The following is a 20,418-nucleotide window of genomic DNA, read 5'->3' on the forward strand; positions in this document are numbered from 1 at the left end:
GTTGGCTCTTCTGCTCAAACGCTCACAGAAGTCCACAGAAGCACGCGTCCTCTACCCCTCACTAGATAAGTACTGTCCACTCCAACCGCATCGCACTTTTAAACCCTTTTTAAACACATGTCACCTGGTGTCTCCTTCAAAGGCCTCCTCAGAGAGGCAATAAAAAAACAATAAATGCTAGGATGTCAGTTTCGAGAGGTAACCTTACAACACAGCACAAATTACGAACCATAAAAGTCCTGCCAAATTATTGGTCCAGACAGAGAATTCTAATTAATCATTTATTGACATGAAAATGAACTGTGCCATATAAAAAGAGCTGTGTTAATGTTTAATGCTGGGAAGCTTTGTTCAATAATCTCAGTTAAATGACGCTTAAAATCAACTCAGACTATTACAGAACATTTTAGGGGTTAAGCCGCAGGAAAGCATCTCCTTGCAATGGGGGCGATTGGGTCCTGAGAAGGCCAGAGCCTTGTGACAAATCAAATTGCCGATTCGTATCAGACTCTGAGCTGGAACCCAGACCACCAATTTCCTCCCCTGCTAGTTTTCCTACTGTATTATTCTGTCTGTGGGTATTGGTCTACAGTGTGCATAAAGAATATTTACGTTTGAGACACTTGTAGGGTCTTGCTTGATGCAAACCTATGGGAGGGTAACATGCAGGAGGGTAGGATGTTTTCTGTTCTGTCTGGTGGGTGGGAAGGCGGCCAGGAAAGCCCCGTCAGTTACTCACACACAATTATGTATGTGTTGCCATGGTAACAAAGTGCTTCATAGCAAGAGACAATACAATTATTGGAGGATTAGGTCAGAGGATTAGGTCAAAGTGATGGGAGCTCTTTGTGCTTGAAGTCAGGAATGGAAATTAGAAATTTTTTTTTGGGGGGGGGGCGGAATCTGAGGTTCCAAGGGAGGTTGATTTCTGTGCCTGTCAAATGGTCAAACTTATTATGAGCAGAAAGCTGTCCTCAGCACATAGGGAAGATAAAAAAGAAGTAGAGGAGAGATTCTTCCTATTCTTAGGAGTTTATAATCCAATTTTGGGGTCAGGATGCGGCATAAGAATAAAATTGAATATTTGGATCATGATTCACAATTTATAGGACAGATTCTAATTTATTATTCAGCGTAATCACCTTAAATAGGGTTAGCATCCCCATTTTACAGATGAGGACTTGAGAGTCTAGGACATGAAGTGCTTTATTCGAGGTTACCCAGCAGATAACTGGAAATACTGAAACTCAGTCTGGCTTGGAGGCGGTTGAGAGAAATACCTTAGAAAAGAGCTTCTCCAAACTCAGTGCGCCACAGCTCCGGGGGGGCGGGGGCGGGGGGGTGTCTTGTTAAAATGCAGATTCTGAATCTGGAAGTCTGGGGCCGGCCTCAGGCATCCGCATTTCCGACAAGCTCACAGCTCACAGAGATGACGCTGATCCAGGGGCCACGCTGGTCTCAGAACACGGACATCAGGGTGACCCTCACTGCACCCAAGCTGGTAAAAATGGAATCTACTGGTCACTGAAGAACTTACTGACAACAGCGTTTACAGAGCAACTTGATACGCGAAATTAAACTTTTCCGTAACTTGAATGAACGTGAGCTATGGGCAGCAGGGGGCCACCAAGCACAGGAGCGAACTGAGCCCAAAGACTCAGCCCCTCGGGTCCCTGCCGATGGCCTCCTCATCTTGGATTGAGCTGCTCGGAGAACCTGGAGCCCCGTCCTCAAAGGGTGACAGTGACTCACGCTCCCGGGCCCTGGCGCAGTCCCCCCTCCCAGGAGAGCTCTTCATCAGCTCCCTTCCCCGCACGGCTGGGCTGCCATCGGCTCTGCCAGGTCCCGGAGATCCTCTGTCTGTCCCATCACCCTTCCCACTCCCACAGCTAAATGATTAACTAGCTCATTCCCGTCAGGGCTCCCTTCCTACTCCTAGGCGTGGAATGACTTGGCCCTGCCCTGCTGGCTGGCTCCAAGCATCTCCTGATCTCTGAGCCACTTCTCGGCTCACGTGCCAGCCAGCCAAGGGCGCACGAGCTGAACGCGCCCCCTGCCGCTGCACCTTGGCACCTGCTGTGCTGGCTCTTCTCCAGCCAAGCTCGGGGGGCGGTGAGGGCCAGAGCCTGGTGCAGAGCTGCAGAATCACGCACTTGACACATACATACCCAGGACCCGCCAGCTTCCCAAGCAGCGGCCCTTCTCTGACCTCCAGCATCACCCGAGAGGCCGAAAGCTAGCCCAGGCCCTGCCCGCAAGCAAACAGCCTCTTTTACTTCACTGGGTCTGGTCTGGAAAGGGAAATTGGGGTCCTGTCGAGTGCGGTGAAGGATGATTAGGATTTTTCCCGGGAAGGGCTTCATGTTCTCGCCGTGCCTGGAGTTGCCCGGCGAGAGCCGGCTGAGCCTCTGGTCCGCAGGAGAGAAAGTGAAGGGAGACAGAGAGAGCCCGATCCGAACGAAGCTCTTCTCAAATTTCAGGCGACTTGCTAAGGGGATTTGCGGCTCCCAGGGGCAGAACGCTCTGCATATAGACAACTTGCAAATGAGCAGTCTGTTTGACTAGACAGAGTGCTACAGTTCTGGTTGAAAAAAATGTGCCAGTGCATTTCTAATTTTCACATTGTTTTTACATAAATTTGCACATTAAGGCTCGAGAGGCCTTCTCTTCAAGTAGCGGAGAGATTCACAATTAATTAATACCCTGAACTTCAGCTGCATTCAAATTCAGGCATCAGCCCAGGATGAATAGGAAAGATCTAAGTAAGAAAAAAAAATCATTTGCTTTAATTACGACACAGAATCGGGGAACAGATGCACACCTGAGTGGGCCTTCAGGAGGCTGGGGCTTGATGTCCACTGTCGTCGTTTTCGACCTTTTCTGCTCTGTTTCTTCATGCTCCGGGCTCAGCTATAGGCGGTCTTCAGGAAACCAGCAGCAGATTTCCGTTCCTAGCTCCCTGGGTGGAGAAACCAAGGGTCGTGAGTCAACTCGACAGCTCAGGCTTCCCTCTGGTTCTGGTGTATCGCTCTGGAGAAATGAGGATACAATAGCTTTTCAAGGTGTTTGCTCTGAAGTTCATATGATAAAAGATGAGCTTTCTATTTTCTATTGTGTTTCATCAGGGATGGCTCTATTCAGACCAACAGTCTTTAGGGACTTGAGAGATTCCGGAGAACTGTTCTCTCTGACCGAAATGACCTTCCTCTCTCCTTTCTCCCATCCTTTTGCGGAACCTGCAAGTCCACAATTAGAGTTATTATTTGGAGCCTCCAAGGACCCTCTTTGAGGCTAAAATACCCTGGGGAGAATAGCCCACGAATGACTAGCTGTCCATGTATCTGAGGTGCATTAAAGGAAAAAACCAGCAAAGTACTGGTGAGAGGAAAGTAGCATGAAGGGTTTAGAATTTACTGAATGGGAAAAGCACTGGACTTGGAATCAGAAGATCTGAGTTCTAGGTCTTCTTCTGTGGCAAACACTGGGCCACCTCTTAAGGCTTTTTTGAATGAATGTGAAGGCCTTATTAAAAGTCTGGAGGAGGTGCAACCATTTTCAAAAACGATTAAAGCTAAATTGTACACATGGGCTCTGACCCAGTCATTCCAGGCCCAGGTAAAGACCTAAACAGATGCAGAAATTGAGTTCCTTGAAAGACATGAACTAGAATGTTCATGGTAGCCCTATTTATAATAGCTCCAAACTGGAAACTATTCAAAAGTCCATCAGGAGTAGAATGGGTACATAAATTGTGATCTATTCACACAATGTAATTTTGTACATCAGTTAGGATGGATGGTCTACCGTGACAAGGTGAATGTTGAGTAAAAGAGACCAGACTCACAAGAGCCCATACAAAAACAGGCAGCGCTAATGTATGGTGTTAGAGGTCGGGATGGTATTACCCTTGGATGCAGGAGAAAAGGGACTGAAGAGGTCAGAAGTATGCCATACTTCCATAGGAAGTTAAAAATAACAATGCTTCTGTCCTGGTAGGAACAGCCTGGGAGGAGATATATGTCCTGTCCTAGGGAAGTCAAGTGACAGAAAATAATGCTAGACTTGAGATGATTTCGTGTGAGAATAAAGGAGGGGGTAGAAGTGGGGGGTTTGGGGAGGATCAAGATTAGGAGGGAGGTAGAGAGACGGATATTTTGCTTTTACCATTTAACAAGGATTGGTTCTATTAACCATCCTATGGTTACTAACTAACTAACTATGACTTAGTAATTTTGTGGTGCTCAATTAAACATTTTTAAAATGTCTAAAACATTAAACTCTGTGAATCTTTAATAAAGTACTTTTGGGCTAATCAGTTCTAGAGAAACCTCCAAGCAAATCCTCTTTATAGAAGGCAATACTTCTGTCCTTTTTGCTTCCTCAGTGACCCATAATATTTTTTAAAAAATTTATTTTATTGAAGTTTAGTTGATTTACAATGTTGTGTTCGTTTTTGGTGTACAGCACAGTGATTCAGTTATACACACACACACATATACATATATTTTTTTCAGATTCTTTTTTGTTATAGATTATTGAAAAATATTGAGAGTTCCCTGTGCTATACAGTGAGTCCTTGTTTGTTATCTATTTTATATACAGTAGTGTGTGTATGTGTTAACCCCAAACTCCTAATTTCTCCCTCCCCCACCCCCTTTCCCCTTTGGTAACCATAAGTTTGTTTTCTGGATCATGTCCTCTCTTATTATGAGGATGACCATTGCTATTTCTTGGGTATGCTTTTTAGTTTAGTTTTTTTTTTTTTAATCAATTAATTATTTATTTATTTATTTTTGGCTGCGTTGGGTCTTCGTTGCTTTGCATGGGCTTTCTCTAGTTGCAGCGAGCGGGGGTTACTCTGTTGTAGTGCATGGGCTTCTCATTGCAGTGGCTTCTCTTGCTGCGCTTGTGGTGGAGCATCGGCTCTAGGCGTGCAGGCTTCAGTAGTTGTGGCCTCCAGGCTCAGTAGTTGTGGCGCATGGGCTTAGCTGCTCCACGGCATGTGGGATCTTCCCTGACCAGGGCTCGAACCCATGTCCCCTACCTCGGCAGGCAGATTATTAACCACTGCGCCACCAGGGAAGTCCTGCCCTTTAGTTTTTAATGGTTCAAACCTGCAAACATTTTTATACAAATACAGCTAATCACACACTGCAACCCACACAATGATTTCAAAGTGGTACTGAACTTGAAAGTTGACACTATCTTTAAAAAAAAATGGAGAACTTGTGTTCCTACCTGAGCCAGATTCTCTGAGAATCTTCAGCCATATGTGATCACACCATCAAGAGCTGGTGGAAACGTAGATGTGTAATTTCAAGGAATGATTTCATAATCTCAGCTCTTCAATCATTTATGCTCTGTAAATTTTTATACCATCAATAGATTAAGTGAAATTTGGCTTCTTAGAGAGGGTCACCAGGGTCTTAAATTATTCAGTTATCATCTGTCAAGTTTGGAACAGTAAGACCATGACATTGTAACATAGAATAATAGTCTATCTCCTTATAAGGAAGGTATTATCACCTCCAATTTACAGATGAAGTAACTGAGGCTCAGAGGAAGTAAGCCTTCCTTATGCTCAGATCACACAAGCAGATGTGGAAGACCTGGGAGTATCAGCTCCTTTTTTTTTTTTTTTAATAGATCTTTATTGGAGTATAATTGCTTCACACTACTGTGTTAGTTTCTGTTGTACAACAAAGTGAATCAGCCATTTGCATACATATGTCCCCATAGCTCCTCCCTCTTGAGCCTCCCTCCCTCCTCCCTATCCCACCCCTCTATGTCATTGCAAAGCACCGAGTTGATTTCCCTGTGCTATACCCTGTGCTATGCTGCTTTCCACTAGCTAACTATTTTACATTTGGTAATGTATATATGTCAACGCTACTCTCACTTCGCCCCAGCTTCCCTCTCCCACCCCAAGTCCTCAAGTCCATTCTCTATGTCTACATCTTTATTCCTGCCCTGCAACTAGGTTCATCAGTACCATTTTTTTTTTTTAGATTCCATATATATGTGTTAAAATACGGTGTTTGTTTTTCTCTTTCTGACTTACTTTACTCTGTATGACAGACTCTAGGTCCATCCACCTGACTACAAATAACTCAACTTCATTTCTTTTTATGGCTGAGTAATATCCCATTGTATATATGTGCCACATCTGTTGATGGACATTTAAGTTGGTTCCATGTCCTGGCTATTGTAATAGTGCTGCAATGAACATAGTGGTACATGTCTCCTTTTGAATTATGGTTTTCTCAGGGTATATGCCCAGTAGTAGGATTGCTGGGTCATGTGGTAGCTCTGTTTTTAGATTTTTAAGGAACTTCCATACTGTTTTCCATAATGGTTGTATCAATTTACATTCCCACCAAAGGTGCAGGAGGGTTCCCTTTTCACCACACCCTCTCCAGCATTTATTGTTTCTAGATTTTTTTGATAATGGCCATTCTGACTGGTGTGAGGTGATACCTCACTGTAGTTTTGATTTGCATTTCGCTAATAATTAGTGATGTTGAGCATCTTTTCGTGTGCCTCTTGACCATCTGTATGTCTTCCTTGGTGAAATGTCTATATAGGTCTTCTGCCCATTTTTTAATTGGGTTGTTTGTTTTTTTGATATTGAGCTCCATGTGCTGTTTGTATATTTTGGAGATTAATCCTTTGTCTGTTGTTTCATTTGCAAATATTTTTTCCCATTCTGAGGGTTGTCTTTTTGTCTTGTTTATGGTTTCCTTTGCTGTCCAAAAGCTTTTAGGTTTCATTACGGCCCATTTGTTTATTTTTGTTTTTATTTCCATTTCTCTAGGAGGTGGGTCAAAAAGGATCTTGCCATGATTTATGTCATAGAGTGTTCTGCCTATGTTTTCCTCTAAGAGTTTGATAGTGTCTGGCCTTACATTTAGGTCTTTAACCCATTTGGAGTTTATTTTTGTGTATGGTGTTACGGAGTGTTCTAATTGCATTCTTTTACATGTAGCTGTCCAGTTTTCCCAGCACCACTTATTGAAGAGGCTATCTTTTCTTCACGGTATATTCTTGCCTCCTTTAACAAAGATAAGGTGACCATATGTGCGAGGGTTTATCTCAGGGCTTTGTATCCTGTTCCATTGATCTATATTTCTGTTTTTGTGCCAGTACCATACTCTCTTGATTACTGTAGCTTAGTAGTATAGTCTGAAGTCAGGGACCCCGATTCCTCCAGCTCTGTTTTTGTTTCTCAAGATTGCTTTGGCTATTCGGGGTCTTTTGTGTTTCCATACAAACTGTGAAATTTTTTTTTCTAGTTCTGTGAAAAATGCCAGTGGTAGTTTGATAGGGATTGCATTGAATCTGTAGATTGCTTTGGGTAGTAGAGTCATTTTCACAATGTTGATTCTTCCAATCCAAGAACATGGTATATCTCTCCATCTATTTGTATCATCTTTAATTTCTTTCATCAGTGTCTTATAATTTTCTGCATAGAGGTCTTTTGTCTCCTTAGGTAGGTTTATTCCTAGATATTTTATTCTTTTTGTTGCAATGGTAAATGGGAGTGTTTTCAGATTTTTCATCATTAGTGTATAGGAATGCAAGAGATTTCTGTGCATTAATTTTGTATCCTGCTACTTTACCAAATTCATTGATTAGTTCTAGTAGTTTTCTGGTAGCCTCTTTAGGATCCTCTATATATAGTATCATGTCATCTGCAAACAGTGCCAGCTTTACTTCTTTTTTCTGATTTGGATTCCTTTTATTTCTTTTTCTTCTCTGATTGCTGAGAATAAAACTTCCAAAACTATGTTGAATAATAGTGGTGAGAGTGGACATCCTTGTCTTCTTCCTGATCTTAGTGGAAATGGTTTCAGTTTTTCACCATTGAAGATGATGTTGGCTGTGGGTTGATCTTATATGGCCTTTATTATGTTGAGGAAAGTTCCCTCTATGCCTACTTTCTGGAGAGTTTTTATCATAAATTGGTGTTGGAGAGTTTTTATCATAAATTGGTGTTGAATTTTGTCGAAAGCTTTCTCTGCATCTATTGAGATGATCATATGGTTTTTCTCCTTCAGTTTGTTGATATGGTGTATCACGTTGATTGATTTGCGTATATTGAAGAATCCTTGCATTCATGAGATAAACCCCACTTGATCATGGTGTATGATCCTTTTAATGTGCTGTTGGATTCTGTTTGCTAGTATTTTGTTGAGGATTTTTACATCTATGTTCATCAGTGATATTGGCCTGTAGTTTTCTTTCTTTGTGCCACCTTTGTCTGGTTTTGGTATCAGGGTGATGGTGGCCTCGTAGAATGAGTTTGGGAGTGTTCCTCCCTCTGCTATCTTTTGGAAGAGTTTGAGAAGGATAGGTGTTAGCTCTTCTCTAAATGTTTGATAGAATTCACCTGTGAAGCCCCCTGGTCCTGGGCTTTTGTTTGTTGGAAGAATTTTAATCACAGTTTCAATTTCAGTGCTTGTGATTGGTCTGTTCATATTTTCTATTTCTTCACGATTCAGTCTTGGCAGGTTGTGCATTTCTAACAATTTGTCCGTTTCTTCCAGGTTCAAAGTACCGCAAACTGGTACACAGAGCTCTAGAGGCTAGAAGTCCAAGATCAAGGTGTTTGGCAGGGTTGGTTCCTTCTGAGGGCCATGAGGGAGACTCTGTTCCACAGCTCTCCCCTAACTTTTGGTGGTTTGATGGAAGTCTTTGGTGGTTCTTGGCTTGTAGCAGCATCACCTCAGTACCTTACTTTATCTTCACAAGGTGTTCTCCCTGTGTGCATGTCTATCTCTGTGTCTAAATTTCCTCTTTCTAGGAGGACACAATTATATTGGACTATTCCTTAAAAAACTAAAAATAGAACTACTATATCATTCAGCAATCCCACTCCTGGGCATATATCTGGAGAAAACCATAATTCAAAAAGATCCATGTACCCCAATGTTCATGGCAGCACTATTTACAATAGCCAGGACATGGAAGCAACCTGAATGTCCATCAACTGAGGAATGGATAAAGAAGATATTACACACACACACACACACACACACACACACACACACACACACACACTGGAATATTACTTGGCCATACAAAAGAACAAAATAATTCCATTTGTGGCGGCATGGATGGACCTAGAGATTGTTATACTGAGTGAAGTATGTCAGACAGCGAAAGACAAATATCATACGATATTACTTATATGTGGAATCTAAAAAAATGGTTTAAAGGAACCTATTTACAAAACAGAAATAGAGTCACAGATGTAGCAAAAAACCTTATGGTTACCAGGGGGAAAAGGGGGGAGGGATAAATTGGGAGATTGGGATTTACATATACACATTACTATATATAAAATAGATAACTAATAAGAACCTTGATACTCTATAATGACCTATATGGGAATAGAATCTAAAAAAGAGTGGATATATGTATATATATAACTGATTCACTTTGCTGTACACCTGAAACTAACACAACATTGTAAATCAACTCTACTCCAATAAAACATAATTAAAAAGTAAAAAAAATAGAAAATAAAACTTGAAATGAGACGTAAAAATAAATTGTATTAGACTAGGCTCCACCCTAATGACCTCATCTTAAATTGATCATCTGTAGAGACTGTATGTCCAAATAAGGCCACATTCTGAGGTACTGGGGGCTTAGAACTTCAACATATAAATTTTGGGGGGACACAATTTAATCCATAGCACCAACCCTATGAGTCCCTTCTGGAGAATGGCTCTCACTTACTCATTACTGTATATGTGGCACCAGAATGGTGTCAGGAAAGATGTCCTTACTAACTAAATGCATGAGGATATTCTCTTCCTGCCCTCATTCAGTTGGACCTTCGCTTAGTGCTTTGTATCAGGCTGTGATAACCCCTGTCATGGGGGTTTCCATGGTCGATGCCCATATGCAGCTTCCTGTGTCCTGATTGTATCACTCATCTCCAACTTCCCTCCCTGCCTCGCCTAGCAGTTTGCTATGTGGCTGGGACCTACTGTCCTTGCTCAGCAACTCTCCCTCACGCCTCTTTGACCTCAACTTTATTGCCAGCCCTAATCTCACAAGTCCTTGAACATGGTTTCACTTTGACTTCCGGTGCTTCTCTACAAGTGCCTGGATTTCCATTGTCTTTCCTGGTCCTCAGGAACTGGTCATGTCCACCACAGCCTGACCTCTTACCCATGAGAGATGATGCCCTAGGAGGTGGCTTCACTGCTGCCTGGACCTCAGAGAGGACCCGGGGCCTGGCCATTGCATGCCAATTATATGTCAATCATGTCAGGAGGCCATGTTCAATTGTACTTTGAAAAACAAAGTTCAGGGTACCAAGCTTTCTAATAAAACACATACCCACCAAAACTGGAGCAGTGGTATCCGGGCAATAGACCTCTCCAAGTGGCAGGGGCAGCTGGTTAAGCAGACGACATTAACACTGGAATATGCCCTTTGGTGTGTCTTCTTTCTCAGATTTTCTCCCTTTGGTTCCCCACCTCTTTACCATCTTCATGTACTCTAGCTTCTGTCAAACTTCTAGGTAACTAGGTGCCTTGTTAAGACAGAGTCAAAGAGAGATTTAAATTTCAAGTTGCAATTTGATAAGCAGGCCTCATCCTCAATGAAGCACAAGAAAACAAGCTTGGGGTAAATAGGATGAGGATAGTCCATTTTTTAGGTACATGTTGAATATGAGCTACCTTGGGGACATTTGGGGACAGATACCTCATTAAGCAATTTATTTTTTAAATTTAACTTTATAATTTTTACAACTGATAAATATTTATTATAAAGAGTTAGATTAATGCAAACAGGTTCAAAGAAGAAAGTAAGAAAAATGTCCAAATACCAGCCTCCAGAAATAACCTTTGTTAATATTAAGTGAGCATCAGGTCAAATGTGTCCCTATGCAGATAAACTGAGGGAAGGGTAAGGTCTTTCTGTTGGCATAGAAAGAGATAAGCTTATAAAAATGAGATCATGTATGCACATTTTTGTAAAAATTAGATGCATTAAAATGATTTCATATGAGTTTATCAGAAAAATGTAAAATAAAGGATTTCAAGTCAATATTGAGAGGGTATTATGGCAAGCATAAGACATTGAATGCATTTAAAAACTCATAATGAATTTTATGCAATTTTGACTCCCTAGCATAAAAGATAGGAAAAATCAGCATTCTCACATTTCTTCTCAATCTGCCAGCTTCCGACTGTATTACTTAATATATATTTGAGCACCTGCTATCAGCCAGGAACTGTTCTAGGTGTTTGGGATGTGTCAATAAATAGAATGAATAGATTTTTGTCCTTGTGGAGCTTGTAGTATAGTCAGAGGGAGATAGAAGATAAATAATGAAAGTAAACATGATGATAATTTAGTAAATAAAAATAGAAAAACAAAAGGTAGGAAGGAGCGGGAGTGCCAGGTATGGGTGTTGAGAGAAGGTTATTTTCTTGAATAATTCATTTTGAAGGCAAGATTGCAGAAAAGATGTGAGTGCAGTCAGATAGCTGGTGTACCCATTCTAGGCATAGGAAACCTAGATCAAATCCCTCAGCCATGCCTGGCAGTTCTAGGACCAGTGAGGAGGCCAGCAGGGCTGGACAGGAGTGAGTGAATAAGAGAGGAACAGAAGAGGGCAGAAGTTTACAGATTGGAAGGGCTGACCAAGCAGAGCCCTATAAGCCATTGTAAGGACGTTGGCTTATACTCGAAGTGAAGTATGAGCCATGATGAGTCATACTATTCTTTTTCTCATTGCAGTCATAATATTTACATCCTGCTTTATAATTATGTTTCATGGATGTTTCGATTTTTTTTAAATGGATTTAGTGCTAACTATCAATTCTTCTATATTAGTGTTTTAGTTTTCTTAAAATGCTGTGTAACAAAATATCCCACAACTTAGTGATTTAAAACAATAGACATAACATTAATTCCCGTGCTTCTGTGGTTGTCTACAGCATCTAGGATGGACCACTTACAAGCTGGCAATTAATGCTGGCTGTTGGCTGGAAGCTCAGCTGGAGCTGTTGCCTGTGACAATTACAGACTGCCGCTCCATGTGGCTAGAACTTTCTCGCATCATGACGCTTGGGTTCTGAGAGAAAGCATCCCAGTCCCCTTGAGATCTACGTCGGGAACTGGCACAGCGCCATTTCTGCTGCAGATTCCAGGTAGGGAAGAAAAACCTTCATCTTTCGTTGGGGAAAATGTCAAAAAAAAATTGTGGCCAATTTTAATTCATCACAGATGATTTGAGGTCTCCTTTTATGATTTTTGGATTTTGATTTATCTTTTTAATTGTGTGTATTCCATTGATCAGTTTTATCCAGAAAGGCTCATCACCTGTTCTTTCCTGTTTGAGAATGAATACCCTTTTGCCTGCCTATTGGAAGAGCAACTTGACTAGGTTAAAATATTCCTTTTTAAAAAAAATTATTGAGGTAATGTTGTTTTATAACATTGTATAAGTTTCATTTGTACATGATATTTCTACTTCTACGTACCCTACAGTGCACTCACCCGAAAAATTTATTTTCCCCCTGTCATCATACAGTTGATGCCCTTTACCCACTTCATCCTCTCCCCTGCCCACTCCTCTCTGGTAACCACTACCCTGTTCTCTATATCTGCTTGTTTGTTTTGGTTTATTCATTTATTTTGTTAGTTTATTAGTTTTTTATATTCCACATATGAGTGAAATCATACATTATTTGTCTGTCTCCATCTGGCCTATTTCACTTAGCATAATGCTGTCAAGGCCCATCCATGTTGCTGCAAATGACAAGATTTCTTTTTTTTATGGCTGAGTACTATTCCTAGTCCAGTATATATATATATACACACACACACATATATATATGAATAGATAACTTCTTCATCTATTCATCCATTGATGGGATCCTACATGTTGAAATTCTTACCTTTGGGTTATGTATCCAACCTGTTTGTTTCTAGACTTTTTTTTATTTGAGGAAGGGTGCTGGACTTCACTAGTTTTTGAGACTAAATGTCACATTTTGAGGTCTTTTCTAGACATTACATTTTTGCTTGAGTATGGGTTACATTTTCCTGTTTCTTCACGTGTCTAGGTTTTATTTTCTCAAGTGTGTGCTGGATATTGTACATTACATGTTGCAGAGACCTTAATTATAGGATCTTCTTCTGAAGAGTGTTTCTTATTGACCCAGTAGACAGTTAAATTACTGGCTTATTCCATTGAACTTGTATCGGCTTTTCATTTTGTAAGAGTGAGGCTCTTCGTACCATACTTAGTCTAATCTTATGGCTAGACTCTTAGTCTTGAGACATAGATTTTATTTTTGAGGCGTGGCCCTTCTTTGATTTTGATGGGAAGTCTGAAGTGTTCACAAAACCCCTCTAATTTGTAGGAACTCAAATTGAAAGTTGTTTCTTCTGTGGTGGGGAGAAGCTGAGAACTATGTCCACCTCCTTCAGACTCCCAGCTCTGTCTTTCTGCCTTGCTCCTTGGGGTCTCCCCTGCACATAAACTGCTGAGGAGTTAGCCAAGGATTTAGGGAAGATTATATGGAGAATTGGGCAAATCTCCCTATATCTTCCTTCTTCCTGGGATTTCCCTTAACTTTTAGATTCTCTGGCAATCCCAATTTCTTTTTCTCTGACATCTCAAGCTTGTGTGGCTTTCTGCTTTAATTCTACACCACACTGCATGGACTGATGGCTGCCTTCAGAAAGAAGCTTTGTTGTCATAGATCTCACCCAGGTGGTTCCTTTCTTTTTTTTTTTTAAATCAAATATCTTTTGGTTTCTTCCTGCCTTTGGTGGCTATGCATTACCTTCAAATAGTTCTTTTTAATATTTTGGCCAAAATTTATAATTGATATCTGTAGGATAATGAGCTCACCATGAGCCACTCGGCCATTACCAGAACCGATAGTCTGTGATTTTATTTATTTAAAATGCAAAAAAGAAGCAAAACCATACTATGGCCTTTAGGGAGGCATGTCTAGGTGGCAAATCGTTTCTAATTTTTAAAAAATTTCTTGGGCTTCCCTGGTGGCGCAGTGGTTGAGAGCCTGCCTGCTGATGCAGGGGACATGCGTTTGTGCCCCGGTCCGGGAAGATCCCACGTGCCGCGGAGCGGCTGGGCCCGTGAACCGTGGCCGCTGCGCCTGCACGTCCGGAGCCTGTGCTCCGCAACGGGAGAGGCCGCAACAGTGAGAGGCCCGCGTACCACAAAAAAAAAAAAAAAAAAAAAAAAAAATCTTCTTTGATACAAGGTTTATTTAGAGGTATATATTACTATTTACCAAATACATAGAGTTTCCTAATTATCTTTTAAAGAAATTTATAGCTTGCATTGTGGTTAAGGGACATGTTTTGCTTTAATCCTTTGAAATTTGTTTAATGAATGAGCCTATGTTCCATTTTAGTAAATGTTCTGTGTGCACTGGATAAGAATTTGTATCCTGCAATTTTGAGTATAATGTTATTTAGGTCACATTTGTTAATCATATTTTAAAAATATTCTGTATTTCCACCATTTTTGTCTGCTTGTTCTATTAGTTATATAGAGAGGTACGTTAAAATATCCTATGATAATTGTGAATATACTTACACCTTCTTAAAGTTCTATCAGCTTTGGTTTAATGTATTGTAAGTTATTTTTTATTTTATTATTGTTATTTTTTTGCGGTACGCGGGCCTCTCACTGCTGTGGCCTCTCCCGTTGCGGAGCACAGGCTCCGGACGCGCAGGCGCAGCGGCCACGGCTCACGGGCCCAGCCGCTCCGCGGCACGTGGGATCTTCCCAGACCGGGGCACGAATCTGCGTCCCCTGCATCGGCAGGCAGGCGTGCTCTCAACCGCTGCGCCACCAGGGAAGTCCCGCTCCTTCTTCTTCTTCTTTTTTTTTTTTGCTGTACGCAGGCCTCTCACCGCTGTGGCCTCTCCCGTTGCGGAGCACAGGCTCCGGACGCGCAGGCGCAGCGGCCATAGCTCACGGGCCCAGCCGCTCCGCGGCACGTGGGATCTTCCCGGACCGGGGCACGAACCCGGGGTGCCCACATCGGCAGGCGGACTCTCAACCACTGCGCCACCAGGGAAGTCCCGCTCCTTTTTTTGTGTGTGTATGTACGCCGGCCTCTCACTGTTGTGGCCTCTCCCGCCGCGGAGCACAGGCTCCGGACGCGCAGGCCCAGCGGCCACGGCTCACGGGCCCAGCCGCTCCGCGGCGTGTGGGATCCTCCCGGACCGGGGCACGAACCCATGTCCCCTGCATCGGCAGGCGGACTCTCAACCACTGCGCCACCAGGGAAGCCCTGTAAGTTATTTTATTAAATTATAGAAATCTCAAATTATGTCTTCTTAATGATTTAAACATTTCTTTATTACAGCTGTTTCTATCTCTGGTAATACGTTTTGTCAAAAAATAAATTTTCTCAATTTTTAATATGACTATGATAAATTTCTTCTTGTTACTGCTTGCATAATACATCTTTTTGTATTCTTTTATTTGTAATCTTTCTATTTACTTATATTTAAGATGTTTTTCTTGCAGCCACTTAGAGTTTCATTTTAAGTTTTATTCTGAAAAATCCTTTCTCATATTTAATGTGATTTATTATATATTTGGGTTTAAGTCTTTAATTTTACTAAATGCTTTCTGTTTGAACATATTCGATGTTTCCTTTCTTTATTTCTTGCCTTATTTGGGGTTTATTGTTTTCTATTATTACACCCATGGGAGTTTTATACACTCTTAATATTATTATTATTTTAGTGGTTGCAGTAAAAATTATGACATGCATATCTGAGTTATCAAGTCCAATTTTACTGTTACTTCTGTCCTATCCCCAGATAATGCAAGTAACCACTCCTGACATATGCCACTGATGTTGTGAATTTTATGTTTTTCTATCTTAAATAAAAAGAAACTATTATTTCATCTGCATAGTTAATATTTATTGGACCTCATGTATATAGTTAATATTTTGTTGCTCTTTATTATTTTTTACATTTCTGAGCTTCCATCTGGGATGATTTTCTTTCTGCCTGAAAACAGCACTGAACATTTTCTTTCGGGAGGAGCTTCTGACAGAAAATTCTTCTAGTTTTGATTTTTATCTTCATTCTTGCAGGATATTTAAACTAGATGTGAAATTCTATTTCAGCAGTTACCTGCTTTCAGAGCTTTGAAACTATTCCATTTTCTTTTGAATTTCATTGCGTTTGTTGAGAATTAACTGTAAATCTCATTGTTGCTCTTTTGAAAGTACTTGCCTTTTCCCTCCCCCAACTCCCTGATTTTAATATTTTCTCTTTGTCTTTGGTTGTCAGCATTTTATATGTTGTATTTACATATATTTTTTATTTATCTTGCCTGGACTTTATAGTATTCGTAAACATGTTGCTTGACATCTTTTCTCAGTTTTGGCAAGCTGTCAGCCATTGTCTTCTGCAAATATTACTTCTGTCCCATTTTTTCTCAGACACAGATTACATATATTTTAGGTCTTGTTATTGTGCCTTCTGAATTGCTTATTCTCTCATATATTTTCCATAATATTTTCTCTATCCTTTATTTTGAATCTTCTCTTCTGGTCTATCTACAAGTTCACCAATTCTCTTTTCATTTAGCTGTGTTTGTTCTGTTGCTAAACTGATGCATATCTACCTAATTTCACTTATTGTGCCTTTTAGTTTTAGAATTTTCATTATTTTGCAATTGGCCAGTTCTCAGATCATAATTATCAATTGTTTGCAATCTTGTTGAAAACAGTAGTCATACTTCTTTTAAAATACCGACTCTCCAATATTTGGAACCGCCATGCATCTGACTCTGGTGCCTTTTTTTTCTCCCACTGGGCTTTACTTAGTTCGTCCTGTGTTCTTAAGTTCTTGGTTATTTTTTATGTGCTAGACTCTGATCACAGTGTTCCGTCCCTAAACAGTGTCAGCTGTGCAGCTAATCCTTTCTATGCTCTCTTTTAGAAGTCCAAGGACCTAGGGGGAATATGATCCCTAATACTTGTCTAACCTCCTTGCAACTCTACATTCCTTGTCTCATCAGCTCTCTTATCCTCAAGCAGATTTTAAAAAGGTGTTTACACTTATTTTAATCTCATTGGAATGTTGTTCAAAATTGCTCACTTTGTGGTAACATTGGTACATTTATGTTGACAAATTATTAAATATTTCTTTTCTTTTCCCTTCTTTTTGTTCTTCTCTTTTATTGATTAATATTTGTATGTGAATTTATTTCTGTCAATGAATTAGTCTATTTGGAGTTGGTAATTCATGTGTAAACTTTATTCTGAAAATAGTGTGGCAGTGTGTTGTACTAACCTCAAACCTCACACTATAGTTTATTTTGCTGTTTACTTTCTGTCTTGCACTCTTAACGTGGTATTTTGCTCATGCTTATGAAGCCACTAAATATTATAGGCATGATTGTACTTAGATTTTATTTTATCTTATACTTCTTATTTGACAGAACTGGAGGTTGCTATTACGAGGAACATTACATTTCATCTTTTCAAACTACTCTTCTCTCATCCTCAAAGGTGATCTCTTCCAGGAAGCTTAATTCCAACCAGGGAGTTGACAAGAAAGAGGGGTTGGACATGGAAACTTCTCACTTTTATTATGAGTTGGTTTTTCTGTCTCCATACTATGTAATCTACTAGTGAACTTGTCTTTAAAATATGTCACAATGTATGAGCCACTACAAGAAACCATAATTCTCAAGGTTCCTAAGAAGAAAAATTAGAGAAGTAAAGTGGCATATGATATGTAATTCAATGTTATGGAGAGCAAACATTTTAATTTTTATTCATTAACTGTACTAAATGTTGTTACTATTGCCAACCCCTCTGACATTTGGGACATGTTAATTGAATCTAAGTATAGAGTGACTGAAGCTGATGATACTGTGTGAGAAAGCCTTGTTTAAAACATTCCTGAGTTCTGTTAAGTGTATACTTTCAAAAAATCAATGGATGTCCATTCCCATAAAGAAATGTGAGACACCATAGTTTACTCACATATGAGTTTGATTTTCCTGTGGCATCTCTTGTTTCCACAAACAGAAAAATCTCATTGATTTGGAAGTCACCCATCAGAACGCCCTTCCCTGTTCCTAAGGACCTAATAGCAATAGCAGAGCTTCTCAGATGTGCTAAGAACTCCACAAAATCCACTACATCTTGAGGAATATCACTCTGAGATTTTGGACTGTCTGGAAGGTTGCGGCAACACCAATAAATGTTTAACTATTTAACTATAATTTATTCCATCTGTTTCACTGAGAATTATCTTAACAGTTGATAATTATTGAGGAGAGCATTTTGAATTTTTGTTGCCTGCGTGGCAAAGTAATGTTTGAGGTATTTTTGTTTGTTTGTTTTTACTGTAAGAGTTCCACCTTTATTCCAAGCCGTTGGCCACTTTTTGGGTTTCTATATAACTCAGGATGTTGTAGAGGGATTGCACTACTGAGTAGGGACCAGGGTCATGGCCACAGAATATGAGGAAGGTGGACTAGATAGGCTGGGCCAACTTCTGTTTATGGCTCTTGCCTTTTACATTGTTTTTTCAAAGCTGGTCTTAGGGCTACATTCTTTCCTTCTTTCGGCATGCTTTCCCCTTGGGTTCATCCTTCTGTGGATTTTTAAAGTAACAGAACAACCGTTAAAATAGGTGCAGATAGCAACAGGGCAGAGGTGGCATTCTGAGTTACTTTAGATTACGGGTTGTGGAACAAAGTATTAAAGTCATTCAATGTAATTTTGTGCGTCCTTGTGTTTTATGTGTATGACAACCCCAGGTCTTTTTGGAGGTGGCTATAGATGCTGTAATAACTGGTTAAAACTAGGATTCAGAACCCTTGTCATCCATGTCTTTTTCTCTGAGAGAAGGCATAATACACTCTCCTCCTCACCCCAGCCTCACCCGCGACCCTCAAGACGTCAGACAGACCCAAACCACAAACAGACAAAAACTCAGAAAACAAAATAAAAGCTGCAGTCAATGACTGATGTCTGTTACCACATCCAGCCAGAGAGGTCAGACCAGGCTCTAGACTAAGCTTCTGGCTTGCCGGGGTTTCTGATTCTGAACCTACTTAGCCTACCCGGGCCTAGCACACCTATTGATTACCTTATCTGCTTCCCCCGCCATCTGACCGCTTAAATACCTCTATGGTTATTTCCAGGGACTCAGTTCACGATGGTGCCTAATCATAGAAGGGCTCAACATATGAGTAATCCTCAGAGCCCACTGAGTAGAATAAAATTCACGTTAAGGTGTAAGTGATTGATATTATATATATTTTTCTGAGAGTTGCACCTAAAAGGGGATGGAAGAGAGGTTCAACATCAAGGGACAAAGGGGTGAAAATGGCGGACAGGATTCTTTTGCTGACTGGGCAGGGTTGAAGGGTGTCAAAGGCACATCTGTCCTAATTCACGCTGTTGCTCCTTTCCAGCCCTGCCTGTCATGACTTGGGACTGGCTAAATTATTTCTTCATTTCTATTGGGTGTCCTGGTTTTAATGACTGTGACCATTTCCCAACTTAAGCTTTTATCCTGTACTGTCCCAGTTTCTATCCTTTATTTCAGGTTGAAATAAATTTGACTTTCATAGCTTGTGGTGGAGCTTCCTGCTGAGATTCATGCTTTACTGTTGCTGGATGGATGGATGGATAGATGGATAGATAGATAGATAGATAGATATCCTTTGATCCTACGTGGAAGTTGGATACTAAAGATAAACCTGTGACAGAGCTCAGCTGTGCATGGCATATGCCATTAGTGGCAGAATTTTGGGGAGATGCCCCCGTGAGAGTCTTATCTTCTGGTTTGCTGGTGCAGGGTGGTTGGAGTTCAACTTTTCAAAGACAACTCACAAGAAAATGATGTATGAACCATGATGATGGACTATTATTAAATGACAACGGTTTAAGACGGTAAATTTTATGTTACGTGTGTTTTACCACAATTAAAGAAAAGAAAAGGCTGTGATCACACTGCTTTTCCTCAGCTTCAGACTAAGGTGGAGACACTTGCTGTCCCCGTTCAGGACTCCGCACTGTTGCCCCTGACCCTCACTCCCGTTCTTACCTCACTCTCCTTTCTTATCAGTTTTCCCATCCATGCTTCCCAGTCCTGCTCCAGGGGCCCATGTTCTCTTTCTGAAGGTTGGAAGACAAAGTGGGTGGTAGTTGAAAGAGAGGCAAAAAGGATTATTTGTTGTGGAATTGGTGGAAAACAGGTGCTTTCAAAGTCCCTTCCCAATCTTTGTCCCGGTTTCTTGCTCTTTCTCAATAAGTCAGTCTCAGTGATGATTTTGAGTGGAAGCAGGCTACAGACTCCTGGGTGACACTGTACAGTCCCTCATACTTAAGCCAGATTCGAGAGAAGATACTGGAGAGT

At 40.7% G+C, this 20,418-nt stretch overlaps 1 long non-coding RNA gene across 1 annotated transcript in view; it reads left to right on the forward strand.

Annotated features, from left to right (window-relative positions):
- Positions 1-20,418, forward strand: part of LOC131743559 (uncharacterized) — a 388,810-nt gene that overhangs the window by 102,540 nt on the left and 265,852 nt on the right. The window contains exon 3 of the long non-coding RNA XR_010837343.1: positions 11,964-12,176. This is a non-coding gene — a long non-coding RNA (uncharacterized lncRNA). The remainder of the gene's footprint in view (positions 1-11,963; positions 12,177-20,418) is intronic.

Source organism: Kogia breviceps, chromosome 16 (genome assembly GCF_026419965.1).
Source record: "Kogia breviceps isolate mKogBre1 chromosome 16, mKogBre1 haplotype 1, whole genome shotgun sequence".
NCBI classification, from domain to species: Eukaryota; Metazoa; Chordata; class Mammalia; order Artiodactyla; family Physeteridae; genus Kogia; species Kogia breviceps.